General features: G+C 37.4%; 1 non-coding gene across 1 annotated transcript; it reads right to left on the bottom strand.

The window, feature by feature from the left end:
• Window positions 1-1593: 1593 nt before the first annotated feature.
• Window positions 1594-1665, bottom strand: TRNAT-GGU (transfer RNA threonine (anticodon GGU)). The gene has a single exon. It is a non-coding gene; the product is annotated as a tRNA-Thr (tRNA).
• Window positions 1666-16697: the final 15032 nt, after the last annotated feature.

The following is a 16697-nucleotide window of genomic DNA, read 5'->3' as shown; positions in this document are numbered from 1 at the left end:
TATTCAGTCTTCACTATATCCCATGAAATTCTACCCGTATCTAGATATACTTCCAATTAAAAAAAAAGGATAATATAGTTGAACCATTGTGATCCAAAAGTGAAACCCTTTTTTTCCCTTTTGTTTTCTCTTTTCACATCTTAATTTCGATCCGTTTCTCACCGGTGAAATCACCATACGGTACATTCATATGAAAATATTTAGTACATCGTAACAGAATCACATATTTTATTTGTGTATCAATTTCGTCTAAACAGAGAAAATACGTTGTCCATAATTTGGCTCGGAATGGACTTACTTCAGGATCTATATCTCTTTCTGTCCAGGGAAGGGAGAAGAGATCATAAAAATCGATCCGACGAAACATTCAATCAACAACCAAATAGGGAGTTCGATCAACTAAATAAGATCGATTAATTTCGGATAGGAAAGGTCCACTTTCCAAATCTCCATCAAATTTCAATACTAGAGTAGCTTATATATTCATAAGCCAATGGGTCAGGTTCACTTACTTCTCCTCCGTTTTTTCCACTTCTTTTGAAGACTAGTAATTCGAAATTACCAGGTATCCATAATAACTCTGATATGTTCAAAATTGACAAAGATCGAGTAAACTATATACTGATGGGTTTTGATTCTCGACCCCTATCAGATGTTCAAAAGGTGATTCAATCGTTTGAAGATTTGTTGCTAAGTCTATATATTATACGTCCTTTTGTTAAATCATAAGCACTTAATTTGACCTTGACCCTATCTCTTAGTAGTATTCGTGCGGAATTACGTCGAATCCTACCCAAAATATGAGTCAGAATCTGACATCCATTATCTGTCAGAACTCGAAACATACCGTTGGGGAGTGATTCAGTAACCCAACCTTCCACATGGATCAAATTCTGTTTCTTCATCGAATCTCCTCCTCTTTTGATTCAAAAACTTGACTAACGTGCTTGTATGAAGATGAATGGTGTCTCGACTTGCTCCAACTTTTCATACTATGGGGATATCTTATAGAATCAATATTTTTGGACAACATTTGGATTAATTACCATACATAACATAAGATTTCTCCTCCAATTTTTTTCTGTCGAGCTTCTCAATCCGTCAAAATTCCTTGGGAAGTAGAAAGAATTATGATCCCCATTCCACCTAGAACTTTTGGAATTTCTCGATAATTAGAATAAATTCTCAAACCAGGTTTGCTGGTATGCTTTGACGTGGTCATATATGTCCTTTTATTCCTTCTTCGATATTTTGAAGTCGATATCAAAAAATATTTTTGGCCTTCCTGATGTTCCCTAACATCTTCTATAAAACCTTCTCGTAAAAGGATCCTTCCAATGTTCTTGGTAATATTAGTAGTTGTTAGATAGATAAATTGGTTTTTTCCGGGGTAGACGTAACCAAGTGGACCAAGGCAGTGGATTGTGAATCCACTACGCGCGGGTTCAATTCCCGTTGTTCGCCTCATAAAAGAAGATAAAAAACAGACTAGATCTGAATCCGATTTGTTGTCATTTGCATGTTTCAGTGAGAATATTTCTATCTATGTAATAGAAATAGACACCCGAGCCCTCTTTCTTCATGGGAAACATGAGCCCTTTATCGGACTTGAACCGATGACTTACGCCTTACCATGGCGTTACTCTACCGCTGAGTTAAAAGGGCCCCCTCATCATATATGAATGAGTGAGTCTACTATGGTAGATGGACAACAAATTGGATATGGATGATCCATTTATCTTTATAGATATCAAGTTGAGAACATATATTATAGTAGCTCGTAGGGTAAGGATCGCTATATTGGAAACTCTGGGCTGAGCTGATACGAAGCGGATGGAGACAAGTTATGCCTGAGAGCATTTGCTGAAATATGTTCGTATTGCTAGAAGATCCAAAGGCTCAACAGGTCAGGTCCTATTGCAATTACTTGAAATGCGTTTGGATAATATTCTTTTTCGATTGGGTATGGCTCCCACCATTCCCGAAGCTAGACAATTAATGAATCATGGACAGATCCGGGTCAATGACCATATGGTAGATATACCAAGTTACCCTTTACAACTTCCTCTTATTTTAGGAAATCCTCAATCATCCCGGTTAATCTGAAGTATTCGGATCGCCTAATCAATAATTTAAGACAGATTAATTGATCCATTCCATATTATGATCATATATAGATCTGTAGTGATAATCTTATCAATTGTATAAGAAATAATTCTTTGGCAATGATCCTGTGTCATGATGACTATATTTTCCCGATATTCTTTTATCTATATGGATAAAGCACACAATTGCTGGGTAGGCATTTCATCTTCTTTATGCAATGCTCGATTGTTTAACTCTTTCTTTGTTCGGATCATAATCGAACTGGACTTCCCGAGTTTACCCAATCTATTATTCTTTCAATACGAGCCTTTTTCCATTATTATTCATATTACTAATGAACAATTATTCAATTTATCCCCTATCTATTCTAATTTTAAAGAATAGATTGGAATAGATTATCCTGATCTATGAATGAACATATGTTAGAGATAGCGTATTCGAGTATTGATATACAATTGGTCATATAGGTTCATCATAAAAAAAAAATTATCTGGAGGAGATTTCCTATAAATAAACAAGACGACTGAATGAACATCCTTTCTTTTTCAATTCAATATAAACCTAATACAAAATAAAAAAAAAATTCAAAAACTTTAACTTTTTTCAGTAAAAGTGATGTCTTGGTCCGAGTGGAGGTAGGGGTAACAATCCTTTTCTTTCTCTTTTCCACATGTCCATAGAAACATTTATAAAAAAGAAAGATAGATATCTATTCAATCTATTTGATTAGAGAGGTAATAATTTGTAAAATTAATCGCACTTCTTCCCTTCATAAGGGGTCCATTGATGAAAAGAGACTGGAAAAAGTAAAGTTCGGACCCAATTCCTACAGTTATGGATATAAGCACAATCCAAATTCCTAGAGAGTTATACATTTGTGTATCTATGAGATCATTTACTATTTCTTGAAGCTAAATCTTTCCCCTGGATAGACCATATAGCCAGAAAGACCATAAACCAGAATGGAAGAAAAGCAAATGAAACTCTTTCAAACGATCTCAGGGTATAATTGAAAATGAAGTTTTCACTTTGTACATGTCAGATCATGAATTAGTAATTTATTTCAATCTCCGAAAGAGTAGAAAAAGTTTCTAACTTCCAAGTTTAGGAGATTTACATAATCTCATCAATAGGATCGAATATTCCTCCATAATCTATCTCCTTTTTCCTTAAGGAAGCCTTCCCAATAGGACTTAGATATATCTATGATTTATGCTTTTTTCGTTTTATTTTTTCTCTTTTGTTCCGATAAATATATTGTCCAATCTGAATGGGAATCAATTTCTAATTTATCAGAATATATAAATCCACTATATAGATGGGTAGATCTCGATCCTGTTTATGAGTTAACGAAAATGTGCAAAAGCTCTATTAGCTTCTGCCATTCTATGAGTCTCTTCCTTTTTGCGTATAACATTTCCATTCCCTCTAGCAGCATCCATTAATTCGTGACTCAATTTGAAATTCATATTTCGACCCGGATGTTCCGCCTTTCCCGTAAATTTCTATTTTCACCGCCAATCCTCCTTTATCTAAATCTAAAAGTGATCTCTTTATTTCAAGGTTCTATATAATCAAATTATTCTTTTTTTAAGTAATACCTAATATTGAATGGTAGCAATAATTATAGATCCTATTGTATTTATAAGTTAATACCTCTAGGGTGGGGTGTCCAAGAGTTGATAAAAAACCTTATTGAGTTTCTCGTTTATACACTGATGATCATGGGTCGGTCCAAAGAACAAGAATCTTGCCCGTATATGGGAACCCTCCATTGCTCCTCAGTAGCTCAGTGGTAGAGTGGTCGGTTGTTAACTGATTGGTCGTAGGTTTGAATCCTACTTGGCGAGATCCGTTTTATTCAAAATAAAGCTCATTTTTACCATTAGGAGCAAGTCAAACGTTACCTGTCCTTGTTCATAATATATGAATGCACAATCGCCATAGGATCAAGATAGGATCTCGGTCGTCCGGGAAAGGCAAAATGGAAACAACGGTCTCTTCGAAATACTGAAAAGTTCGGAGAAACAAATCCATTGTTCTCCTGATGTGATGACATTTCCAGAGCTGAAGGTGAAGAGGCCTCTATTTGCTCGACCCGTTACTAGTCGCTCAACCTGTTACCAGCATCCATAAGGTAAAAATGATAATATGTTTTATCTTTCGATGAAAATGAGTTCGTTGAGGGAAAGATCCATGAGACAATGATTGTGAATGAGAGGATCATTTAAGACGAGAAAATAAAATGGATTCACATTCATAGACATAATAATTCAACAGGAATAGGAAGAATCTCATATTTACTCTTGGGACGACAATAATTGATATTTGTAAATTCTCTGGACTATTTCTATAGTCATAGAGAATAGATCGTAATGGGTGCAAGGAGGGAGCATCTCGGATCTAGCGACGAAAGGTTCGAACCAAAATTTCCGGATGAATAGAATAGGGTATTCGTGCATCTAATATAGAATTTAAATGTGGGAATTTATCCTCTAAGAAGGGAAATATTGAATGGATCGACCGGAAACTCTTACATTCATTCATCCCTTCCACAGAATATTTTGACCATACAGAGAACGAAACTTCCAGGACCAATGTAAGTGCTTCTAGTACCGATTCATAATAGAAATTCTTCTTGTGATCAGCTAATGGATTTGGATCACAATTCACGAATAAAACAATTGAATTATTTTGTTGACGTATTTGACCAATCAAACGTTTTACAGTTAGGAAACTTAATTGATCATTGGAACTTAAATGTTCCATCGGTCTGGAGGAACTTGATACATCCAAATAATGATCATGAGAAATTGCGTAAAGATCTTCTTGAAAAAAGAGTGGATATAAAAAGCATTGTTGCCAAAAGCTATCTTCCTTTCCGCATCTATGGAACTCATCCATTTTCAACCCTCAGCTATGGCCCTCGTTCATGAGAATAACCTCTTCATTTATGAGAAAATACATGGTGCGATCTAGTCGGAACAAGATAGGAAAAAAGAGATATATCCAAATATCAATATTCTATCTTCTATAGATTTACTACCCAAGGATCTCATTCGTCATGAGGAAGAACGAAAATCTTTTATCTTGGCAACCAATCGCTCTCCTGACTCATGGAATTAATAAACCTGGTCAGTACACTATTTATCTTACACATCTGTACTCGAGTATTTAGGACTCATTGTGAGTGTATAAATCCCTGATCTACTCAGGGAAAACCTCCCGATATTGGGTACTAAGCTACTCTTAACTTCTGATCAGTAAAGGGAATTCCTCGCTTACTTAATTGGAACGAGGAACAGAAGCTCGTTTCTCTGGGTCTACTTATGATTCAAGTCATATAGCTTTCTCCATTGACTCATTTGACTTAACCGCGAATTGATTCAATCCTATTCACAATTATCACATTTGATCTGAAAGGGTGAGCATATTATACATCCATCTAGGTATATAATAGACATTTCCCACCCATTTGATTCCTTAAATCAGATCCGGTCCTGATCGAATACAATTGGGTATTCAAGAAATAATATCAGGTCCATGAAAAGATATTTTAGTATGAATAAAAAACAAAATAGATAATCAATATTCTAAAATAATTGACAAACAAGATATTTAAAAAAAAATTACAAATTTTAAAATAAAATAATAATGAAATAAAATATAAAAATGAAATCTAATTTTTTTTTTACAATTAATTCAAATTCAATTATTTATTAATATCAATTTTATTTCTATATTTTACTTAGAAATATATAAATATTCCATTTTTTAAATATTATTATCTAGAAATAATATAATTTAAATAATTTTAAATAATAAGTACTACTTAAATTTAAAACTAAAAATTATTATAAAAATCAACATACCGCAATTCTTATTAGAATTATCCTATTGCATTAGGGCACACAAACAAAAAGAAGCATAAGTCTTGTCATTAAGGCACAAAACAAAAGATAAAACACATCCCAAAAGAAATAGAAATTAAAGTCATTGTCACAATCAAAATTATCTGTCGGTATAGTTACAATGACACCTCAATGATCATTCTTAAATTGCTTATTAGTTTCCAATGTAGTGAGGACCAAAGTTGTATCATTTAGTTTGACAGGGGATTCAGAAGCCAACCCTGGCAATATTACTCTTGTAATTTTTGTATGATTTAGTTTGCTATGTGATGTCTTCATTCATCATAGTTTTGAGGTAGTATAAAGCGAGCAATAGGATTTATAAAGTCAAGGGGGACTTCGTGTTATAGATAGTATAGCAATTGTGTAAATACGTTATATTAAATATTACTTTGAGATTTGAAAAGTTTATTTTTGTTATTTTTATATAATAAAAACCATTATTATTATTAATTTATATTAAGATAAAAGAAATTGAAATTGAAATTAAATGATAAAAATAAAATAAATATAAGTCTATGTTGATTTATTTTATTAATATGGTTGTCTTATTATTAGTGTTGATTTTTTTTGGGAAAAAAAATTGTTGTTTGCGAGATGAAGAATTTTCTTTGTAATGAGATGTGATTACTAAATTTACAAAAGTTTATATATTCTAACTCCTTTGTATTTGAACTTGTGACCATTTATAAAAAGAAAAATATGTTTTTGAAGCATTAGGCTCACTACTCTAAGTGCAAAAAATATTATGTATAAACAAAGAAACAAACAAAATAGCCCACCTCCTTCCCTCTCTGTCTCCATCTCCCTCCCCCCCCTCCCCATCTCTTTCTCTCTCTCTCCTCCCCTTTCTTTTCACACTCTCTCTTTGTATCTCTCTCCTCCTGTCTCTCCCTCTTCTCCCCTTCCTTCCCCCCTTCCGTCTCTCTCTCTTCCCCATTGCTCTCTCTATACCTCTCACTCTCTATCTTTCTCTTCCGCCCCCACTCTATCACTTTATTTCAATTTACATATTTGTTTGTGTCTCTCTATCTCTTCTCCACTCTGTCTCTATCTCCCTCCTCTCTCTCCTCTCTCTCCCTCCCCCCCCCCCCCCCCACCTCGCTCTCTCTCTCTCTCTCTCCCCCTCTCCCCCCTCAATTTTTCTATCTTCTCCCCCCTCTCTCCTTCCCTCTTTTCCCCTCGCGCCACTTCTATCCCACTCTCTCTCCCCTCCATCTTTGTCTATATCTCCCTCCCTTACTCCTCTCTCCCCATCACTCTCTCTCTCTCTCTCTTTCTCAAGTTTTATCTCTTTATGCTCTCTCTCTCTCTCTCTCTCTCTCTCTCTCTCATTGTTTTTATCTCTGCCCCCTCTCTCTATCCCCCCTCTCTCCTTCTCTCTCACTCTCTATCTCCACCTCTCTCTTTCTTTTCTCCACTCTCTATCTCTCCCTTCTTCCACTCTCTCTTCCTCCTCCCTCTCCCCTCTCTCTATCTCCCCTTCCCTCTCTCCTTCTTTTGTGTCTCCTTCTCTATTTCTCTTTTTCTATCCCCCACGCTTTATCTCTCTATTTTCATTTACATTTTATCTATGTCTCTCTATATCTTCTTCCCTCTTTGTTTCTATCTCCATCCCTCTCTCCTTCTTTATTTCTCCATCACTCCATTACTTTCTCCTATAACTCTCTCTCTCTCTCTCACCACTTTCCTCCCTCTATCCCCCCCTCTAGCTCTCTCTCTCTCTCTCTTCATATCACTCTCCACCCTCCCTCCCCCTTCCTCTCTTTCTCTATCCCTCTCTCACTCACTCAGTCCATACTATTAGAGAAATTTTGAGGTCTAAAATTGGCCTCCTAAGAAATAGTATAAAATAATAGTGGAAATAATAAAATAAGATTATATTACATCATCAAATTTTAGAGGGAAAAAATAGAAAAACTATTTTTTTTTCAATTCATATTTTCAACTTATATCCCTACGATTTTACTCAAATTTTAAGTGGGAGCACTCATTGGATGTATAATTTAATTCCTCATTCAAGGAGTACTTATGTTACATAGTTTCGATCAACCCTGCTACATGAAAAATTAGAAACACAGAAAAAAAATGTGATTGCAATCATATTTTTCATGTATTTCTATTTTTCGTGTAACAGGGTCCAAAAGTATGAAACATGAGTACTACTTGTATGAGGAATTAAATTCCACATCAAACAAGTTCTCTTGCTCGAAATTTGAGTAAAACTGTAGGGAGATAAGTTGAAAAAGTATTTTTTTATAATATTTTTACTTTTTTATTCCAAAAATGGTGAATCATCCCCCATGGTTGACATCATCATCTTGAATCCTATTATTTCTTAGAAGGTAGATTTTGGTTGTACATTTTTGTTTTGAGACCCATTTTTGACCTCAAAATTTCTCTAATGACCCCCCCCCCCCCCCCAAATCTCTTTCTCTTTCTCCCTCTCTTTATTGTTCTCTATCTCTCCCCCCCTCTCTCTCCCTCTCTATCTCCATATTTATCTCTATCTCATTCCCTCTTCCTCCCTCTTCCTCTCTCTCTTTTTCTCCCTTTCCACCTCCCTCTCCCTCTCCCTATATCTCTCTCTCCCCCCGATCCCTCTTTCTCCTCCCTTCCCTTTCCTCTATTTCTCTATCTCCCTCTCCCTTAGTTCATTCTTCATAGTAACCTCCCTCTAACTTTCTCTCTCTCTATCTCCATCCCTTTATCCTTCTCTATCTCATTCTCTCCCCCTTCTCGCATTCTCTCTTCCCCCCCTCCCGGTGTCATCTCGCTATCTCTCACTCTTCCTCTCTCCCCACACATCTCTCTCTCAATACCTCATTTACAACACCCCCTCCAACTTTCTCTGTCTCTTCTTCCCCATATCAACTACAAATATCTCCCTTCCCCACGCTCTTTCTTTATCTCTCTAAAATTTTGACTGTCATTTACTCTCTCCCCTCACTCCCAACTCATTCTTCCCCTCCCCCCTTTATTTATTTGTCTCCCTTGGCCCCTCTATCCCTACCTCTCTCACACTCTCCACCATCCCCAAACCCACCTCAAACATTTCCCACCAATTCATTTCTCCCCATCCCTTGCTCTCTTTTTTCCTCTCTCCTTCTTTCTCTCTTTATCTCCCTTGACTCCTCTATCCCTCCCTTTCTCACCCAACCCACGCCCCTAAACCCACCCCAATCATTACCCATGTGTTAAAGCCACTAGTTGCATGAACGTGTGCACATTCATAACACTAGAAACATGCACATGTTGTGGACACTAAGAACATGCACGCACTACACATACATTTTTTTCTTGGCATAAATCCTACATGCATGGTGACTTGGTTGCTTCAGATATAGGTTCGGGATCACGAACCTAGCGGTTTGAGTTGCAAATACATGAAAACATCAATTATTGAAAAAAAAACACATGTATATCTATCTTTGAAATTATTTTTCTATAAGTTAGACAAATCAATTGCCTAAGAAACTGCATACCCATATATAATTGATGCTATAGATTCTAAATATATAATGTTTTGAAAAAATTAATAGTTTTACTATTTTAATGCAATTTTCTTTGACATATATCAAAATCTTAAAATACATCCCTTGTCTATTTTTGCCATAACTTTTTGGGGCGTTAACCTTTTGGAAAAAATAATTATGTGGTGGACTAGAGGACATTAATACCTATGATCTAAGAAAAAAAAATTGATAATAGTAAGACCCTTTTGAGTTGCACTTACTGAAAACCTTGTAATTTCAATGAAATAATGAATCTCATAATTTAAAGAAAAGAAAAAAAGATTATAAATTTTGGAAAAATAGTTGTGGACAAGAAAAATTTGTTTTCCACAACTCCACAAGTTTTTGTAACAAGATTTAATTGTTTAGATGCTCAAATGTTGCACTAACAGAAACATATGCATTATTCTTTGTATGAAAAATAACATATCTACTTTAGCAAAACTTAAAATTCACATAGACATAATTTTTGCGTCGAGCGACACTCTCCAACCCAGTATGGTAGAGATGTCATAGTGTCTTGTCCTGTCTTGTAAACATTTTGACTGAGTCAAATTATATAAAACTAGAAATAAAATTAATATCGTGAAAAAAAAAAATTACTTAGTAAAAAAAAATAACGTTAAAATAAAAATAACTTCATGGTATTGATCCATGGTATTCATGTGGAATATAGCCTATTTAAAGGGGGAACTTAAACCAACCTAGATCCATCTTAACTCTAAATCTACCCAGCGCTGAGAGGTATCAAATCTCTTTTAGAGTGAAAAAATATTTGATCCCTCTCAGTGCTTGGTAGATCCAGAGTTAAGATGGCTGGTTATAAATAAAAGTTATATATTGGGGAAGCCAAGTCATTTTCTTAAATTTCATCCCTTTACACTATCTTCAAATTCAGTGCAAAAATACTTTTACTTATCCCTCTAAGTTAAAATATTTCCGCATACTTTTTTTTGCTTAAGCAAGAGTTGTGCCTTCTATTTCATTAAATCAAGCATAATTTACAAAATTTACACCAAGCCACCAAACTATGTGGTCTAAGGCTTGCTAGGAGCTAGCTCGTCTGAAACTAAGCAAAAGAGTACATACAAAAATAAACAGCAGGAAAACATAGGGTCCAAGAACCCTCCCCACAAAAAGTCGTGCCATCAAAAACCTAACATGTCTTTAAATCTCAACCATCCAATCTTCTCAAGAAATCTGACGCCTGAGATCCTTTTCGCATCATGAAGAAGCAGGATAGAAAACCCCCAGACCCACCAAACTGCTCGTTCAATCCAGATCAATGATCGGCCTAATCCCATCAGACGGTAGATCCGCATATCGTGCAGCCGAAGTGAACGAACATTAGCGTGTGATGAGGGTGGTTTTTAGGACCAACCCTCATCCACGTGTCAATATATGAATGGAATCGTTGCCCAAAATTTAATACCGCCTTCAGCTTGAAAGCGGTGCGATCGCACCAAAACCACTTTGGAAGCGGTTTTGTCTCCTGCCACTGAAAATTGAGAAATGGTGCCACCACGACAGGAGCCATCGTTTGTTACTTTCCACCTCCCTTCTGACCGAGATAACCTTGCGCCCGACACTGGAGATATTCAGGGAAGTGATTCCCATAGTCCCAGAGGCCGACCCTAACTCGTCTTCCACCGTAGGTTTGTTAGACCATGAAAGTGACTCTTGTCGTAATCCGCTCATTGTGAATTATCTTCCTTAGTTTTGTTCTTATACACTTCTTTGTCCTCTTCCTCTTGGTTTTGGCAAAGTTATTTTAGGTTGCTTGGTGAAATTGCGAGCCAATCCATCGAAAATTTGTTGTCCTCACAGATAACACCTTGGTTGGCAAGAATATCAGCCAACTTGTTGGCTTTTCGACGCACATGGATAAATCTAAGTGTGCGCAGTCCCTGAATTTTATGGAGAACCCATAATAACCTCCAATGTTTTGTGACTTTCTCTGGCCCTGTTCCGTGACTAATTCTCTTGGCCACGTTGATGACTAACTCTGAATCTGCTTCTATTATTACATTTTTGCAATTGTTCTGCTTCAGAAATTCTAAACCTTGTTCCAAAGCCATTAATTCCGCCATGTTGTTGGTGGCTTTTCCTAGATGACCATAGAAGAGGGAGATGATGTTTCCGTTTTCATCCCTAAGAACCCCTCTGAAGCCTACCATGCCCGGGTTTCCCTTTGAAGCCCCATCGATATTATAATTTAAAAAGCCTTCCGGGGGAGGATTACAGAAATCTTTAACCAGTTCCCTCGTGTTTATTTTCCTGTCTGTACTTTGCGGAATAAGCCCCTGCATGCCTAACTACCTGAGAATTGATAACTCCGCTTTTGAAGGAGGATTTTTGGGGGGATCCCTTACTATAGTGCTGACTGTCTCCTTAAGTTGTTTTGAGATTTACTCCAACAAGCAAAGACAGGAATTATTCTCTTCTTTGAAGATTCTTCTGTTTCTCTCTTTCCACACACTCCATATGATGAAACTTGGCAACAGAGCCCAGGCAGAGTTAAGAACCTCATAATCTGAAAAATTATTCCTCCAATTGTTGAGGGTTTTAGTGATGCTTCCTTTGTCTCTATCAGACTGTCTGAAGATGGTAGCAAAAAAATCCCATAACCTAGAGGTGAAAATGCAACTATTGAGAAGATGTTCAATGGTTTCCTCTTGGACTTCACAGAGCTGGCATCTGGAGGGTCCCAGCATACCTCTCTTCCTGATATTATCCTAGGTTAAGATTTTCCTATGGTGAACCAGCCACATAAACAGTTTGATCTTCCTCTAGCCCTTGTGCCTCCATAGCTTCTACCAAGTTCTATCTGTAGCTTGGGATTCTAGCCCAAGTATAATACCTTTTGCTTCCTTAATGTTAAAGTTGCCCTCTTTGTTGCTGCCCCATCTTAGTTGATCTTGCCCTTCAGTAACTAAAATCATCCTCTAATCCAACGACCTCTTAAGGGTATTTGCTCTACTGTTCAGGGTCCTGTTCTCTCTGCCATCTATTTTTTTTCCATGTTCTCCGTTTTCATGTATTGTGAGAATGTTCCCAAAAGTCCTTAACTTTCACTAATCCTAGGTTGTCTGTCTCCTGTTTGAGGCCCAAAAATTCCTCTCTCAAAAGAGTTGGTTCTTGTTGCCATTTGTCCTCCCAGAATAGTGCTAGATATCCATCTCTGATTTCCTAGAAAATGTTTTTTTGAACAACCTCTCTGTTCTCCCAGGCCTTGTTCCATATGGGAGAGCCCTTTATGTTTCCATACATTCTTATGATGTCATGAGAAAGCCAAGCACTGGCATATTTTTCCTTCTAGATGCTTGCCCATTGAGCGTTAGGATCCTTAACCCATCTCCACCAAAGTTTGGCCCCTAGAACCTTACTTAGAATCTCTATATCATCCAATCCCAGACCTCCTTGGTTCTTGGGTTTACAAATATTTTCCCATGAGACTAAAGCCCATTTTTTCCTTGTTTCCTCTTTGCCCCAGAGAAAATCTCTTTGTATGTTTCTAAATTTCTGTAATACTCCTTTTGGAGCTGGGAGAGCTGATAACATCAAGACCGGGATAGCTTGGAGCACTGCCTTTGTGAGAACCAGTCTACCAGCCAGATTTAGAGACCTGATTGCCCATTTCCTGACCTTATCTTGCATCTTAATGATTAGTGGTTCCCATATGCTTTTGAGCATAGGTTTAGCTGTTAGAGGAACTCCCAAATATTTAGAGGGGAGAGAGTCTCTTTGAAATCCAAGGATTCTGGAGACATTTCTCTAGATGGCTAAATGGGTATTAAAGAAAAATATTTTCGATTTGGAAAGGTTAACCTCCATACCTGATGCCAAAGCAAAGTCCTTCAAAATCTGTTTGTATGCTAGCGCTTCCTTGACTGTGGGAATTCCCTGTAGCATGGTATCATCTACAAATTGTTGATGAGTCAGAACCTGACCATTCTCCGAAAGTTGGAGCCCTTGAATTTTTCCGGTTGCTCTAGCCTGCTTAATGGACTTCCTCAGCCCTTCCATCATGAGGATGAAGAGAAAAGGAGAGAGTGGATCGCCCTGTCTGAGTCCTCTAGAAGGAAGAAAAATTTCAGAGGGAGAGCCATTAATTAAAATTGAAAAGCTGGAGGAAGTCGCCAGGGCCATGACCCATCTGATCCAATTATGATGAAAACCAAATGTGGCAAGCACTTTCTTGATATATGTCCAATTTACTTTATCATATGCTTTGGCTATGTCCAATTGCATGATCATACTCGATTTCCTTTCACTAGTTAACGAGCGGACCACCTCATGAACTTGTATGATGTTATCTAGAATTTATCTGCCTTCCACATAGCCTGATTGTTCCCTCGAAACCATTGAAGGAAGCAAAGGTTTGAGTCTGTTGGCTAAAACCTTGGAAATTATCTTATAAACTACATTGCATAAAGCGATGGGTCTATACCTCTCTGGATTTTGGGCATTATCTTGCTTTGGAATTAGGGACATAAAGGAGGTATTGAGAGCTTTCAAAATATTTCAGTTCAGCCTAGAGTCTTCCACTACCCTTATAATATCCTCTTTGACAATATTCCAACAAGCTTTGAAGAAATCTACATTGAATCCATCCGGACCTGGAGCCTTACCATTTTGCATTTCCTTGAGGACCTCACTGACCTCCTTTTCGGTTACAGGTCTGTTGAGATTACCGTTATCCTCTCTGGATACCAACTTGGGGATATGCTTAATGAGTTCCTTGATGAAAGGAACCCTGTCTAAAGTGTTTTCCTGAGCAATACCTCGAAAGTGCTTAACTAACACTACTTCTATCTCCTCTCGAGATTAATGTATCTGCCTATCCGCGTCCTTGATCGAAGAGATCCTGTTGTGAGTCCTATTGGCTAGTGTGGATTTATGGAAAAATTTAGTATTTCGCTCTCCTTCTTTTAGCCATTGAACTCTTGATTTTTGTTTCCAAAAAATTTCCTCTTGATTGCACAACTTTTCCCATTCTTGGTGATGTTTCTCTACTTGGTCATTTTTGTCGTTATCAAAGCCTTCCTTGATCAAAGCTTGGTTGAGCTCCATAATTTTATTTTCCACAGCTTTCTTTCCTGCAAAATATTACCAAATTCATTCTTGTTCCAGGCTTTAAGCTTAAGCTTGATGTGCTTTAATCTTTTGTGAAGCAGGAACATTGTTGATCCTTGAGTTTGCAAATCCTCTGCCCACCATTCTTCAATGTTGCTGATGAATTCTGGGTGAGAAAGCCACATATTTTCAAATCTGAAAGGTCTATTTCTTGGGGTACCTGTTCCCTTGATTTTCATTTGAACTGGCCAGTGATCTGAACCTCCAAAGGGAAGAATTCCTTCTATTATTTCCTTGTCTAGAAGCATGAGATCCTCAGAGATCATGAATCTATCTAACTTGGAGGCTACCTGTGAGTCCCCTCCTCTTTTATTGTTCCATGTACAGAGGCCATTGTTTGTCTCAATATCAACAAGATTCATGCTTTCTGAAAAGATTTGGAAGGCTAAGGAATCTTTATTTAGAGCTCTTGTATGCCCTTTTTTCTCCGAAAGAGATCTGATCATATTGAAGTCTCCTACTAGGACCCAAGGTAGTCCTGCATGTCTGACTCGTAGATCCACCAAGGAATCTATGAACCTAATTTTGTCATCTAACTTTTGAGGGCCATAAACATTCGTAACTAGGTAAGTGTCCATGTCTCCTACTAGCTGTATGAAAACTGATAAATAATTCCGTGATGCCTCTGCATCAATTATTCCAATTTTTTGGGGATTCCAGAGAGTGAGGATACCCCCTGCGGTATTTTCTGCTTTAACTTCTAGAAACTCAAATCTACTAAGCCATTTACTATGGATTTGCCTTAATTTCTGAATGGAGCATTTTGTCTCTTGGACAAAAATTATATCCGAAGTTGCCTGTTTCATTCTATTATTCATCATTCTTTGTTTTCTCTTGCTACCAAGACCTCTAATATTCCAAGTTGTGAACTTCATAACTAAAGATTGGTAAAGGAGTAACTGGTTAGGTCTTTCATCTTACTTGAGTCCACCATAATCTTTCCACATTCCATCAGTAGCTCGTTTTATTTTTTCCTGCCTCTTTTTTCCCACCTGGATTTCTCGGTGCTAACTCTGGAGTCATTTTTACTGCTTTCACCCCTTCATTGTTCTGTTTTTCAATGTTGTTTACTCCCTCCAAACCTTTTGCCTGGGTTTTCCATAAGAATAACTATTGTATTCGATTGAGCTCTTCTTGTGGTAGTGATTCTACCCCGCCAGTTGTTCCCTGAGCCAAGAACCCTTCTAGATCCAGGTTTTCTCTGTCAAGAATCTCCTGTAGCTCATTGTCTTCCATGTCCATTTCACTCTGGGTCATTTCCTGATCCATTTCCAGCTCTGATTCATTCAGCATGATCCCCTTCTGTGTTTTGTTTTCGTGTGTCTGATCTCTTTCTTTTTCCTTTTCCTTCTTCTCGTAATCTTCATTCATTGCATGATCTTCTATTGATATTTCTTCATCCTCTTCAAGAACTTGGAACTGGTTCTGACTAACCTGTTGTCCTTCAGCTTGGTGTTGCTTTGGCCCTTTTTTCTGCTTTTCCCTTTATGAACTACTTTGTGAAATCTATCTGTGTCTTTCATTGTGTTTATTTTGTTTTTGTGCTCTGCTTTACTGAGGGGGCAGTCTCTTAGAAGGTGCCCATGTTCATGACATCTGCGACATCTAAATGGAATATGTTCGTAGTCGATTGTTTGCACCCATTCCTCATCAAAAACCTCCAAGATGACTTCATTTGGAAGGGCTCCAGAAAGGTCCATCTCCACACAGATCCTAGCAAAAGAGGTGTATTTTCCCCTCCTTGTGGCTTCATAGGCTTTGATAAACCGTCCTAATTTATTGCCTATGGCTGCAAGGGATTCAATTTGCCAATAGTCAAGAGGTAGAGAATAGAGTCTTACCCATACCAGAACTGAAGTAAAAGTTTCCCGCTCCGGAACGAAGTTCATCATCCATGGCTGCATATAGAGCCCTGCTGCTGCATAGAAGTAGGGCCCGCCTTCAAACACTCTGTCTTTATCTTCAATGTTAGTGAACACCATAGTAAAGAATCCTTTGGATCCCAAATGTAGATCAATGCTTCCTTTGG

Source organism: Pinus tabuliformis, chromosome 6, assembly GCF_031772625.1.
Source record: "Pinus tabuliformis cultivar Carrire ecotype Pingquan chromosome 6, CPIR1, whole genome shotgun sequence".
NCBI classification, from domain to species: domain Eukaryota; kingdom Viridiplantae; phylum Streptophyta; class Pinopsida; order Pinales; family Pinaceae; genus Pinus; species Pinus tabuliformis.
Note: the sequence above shows the minus strand (reverse complement) of the source record. Positions and strands in the feature narration are given on the sequence as shown.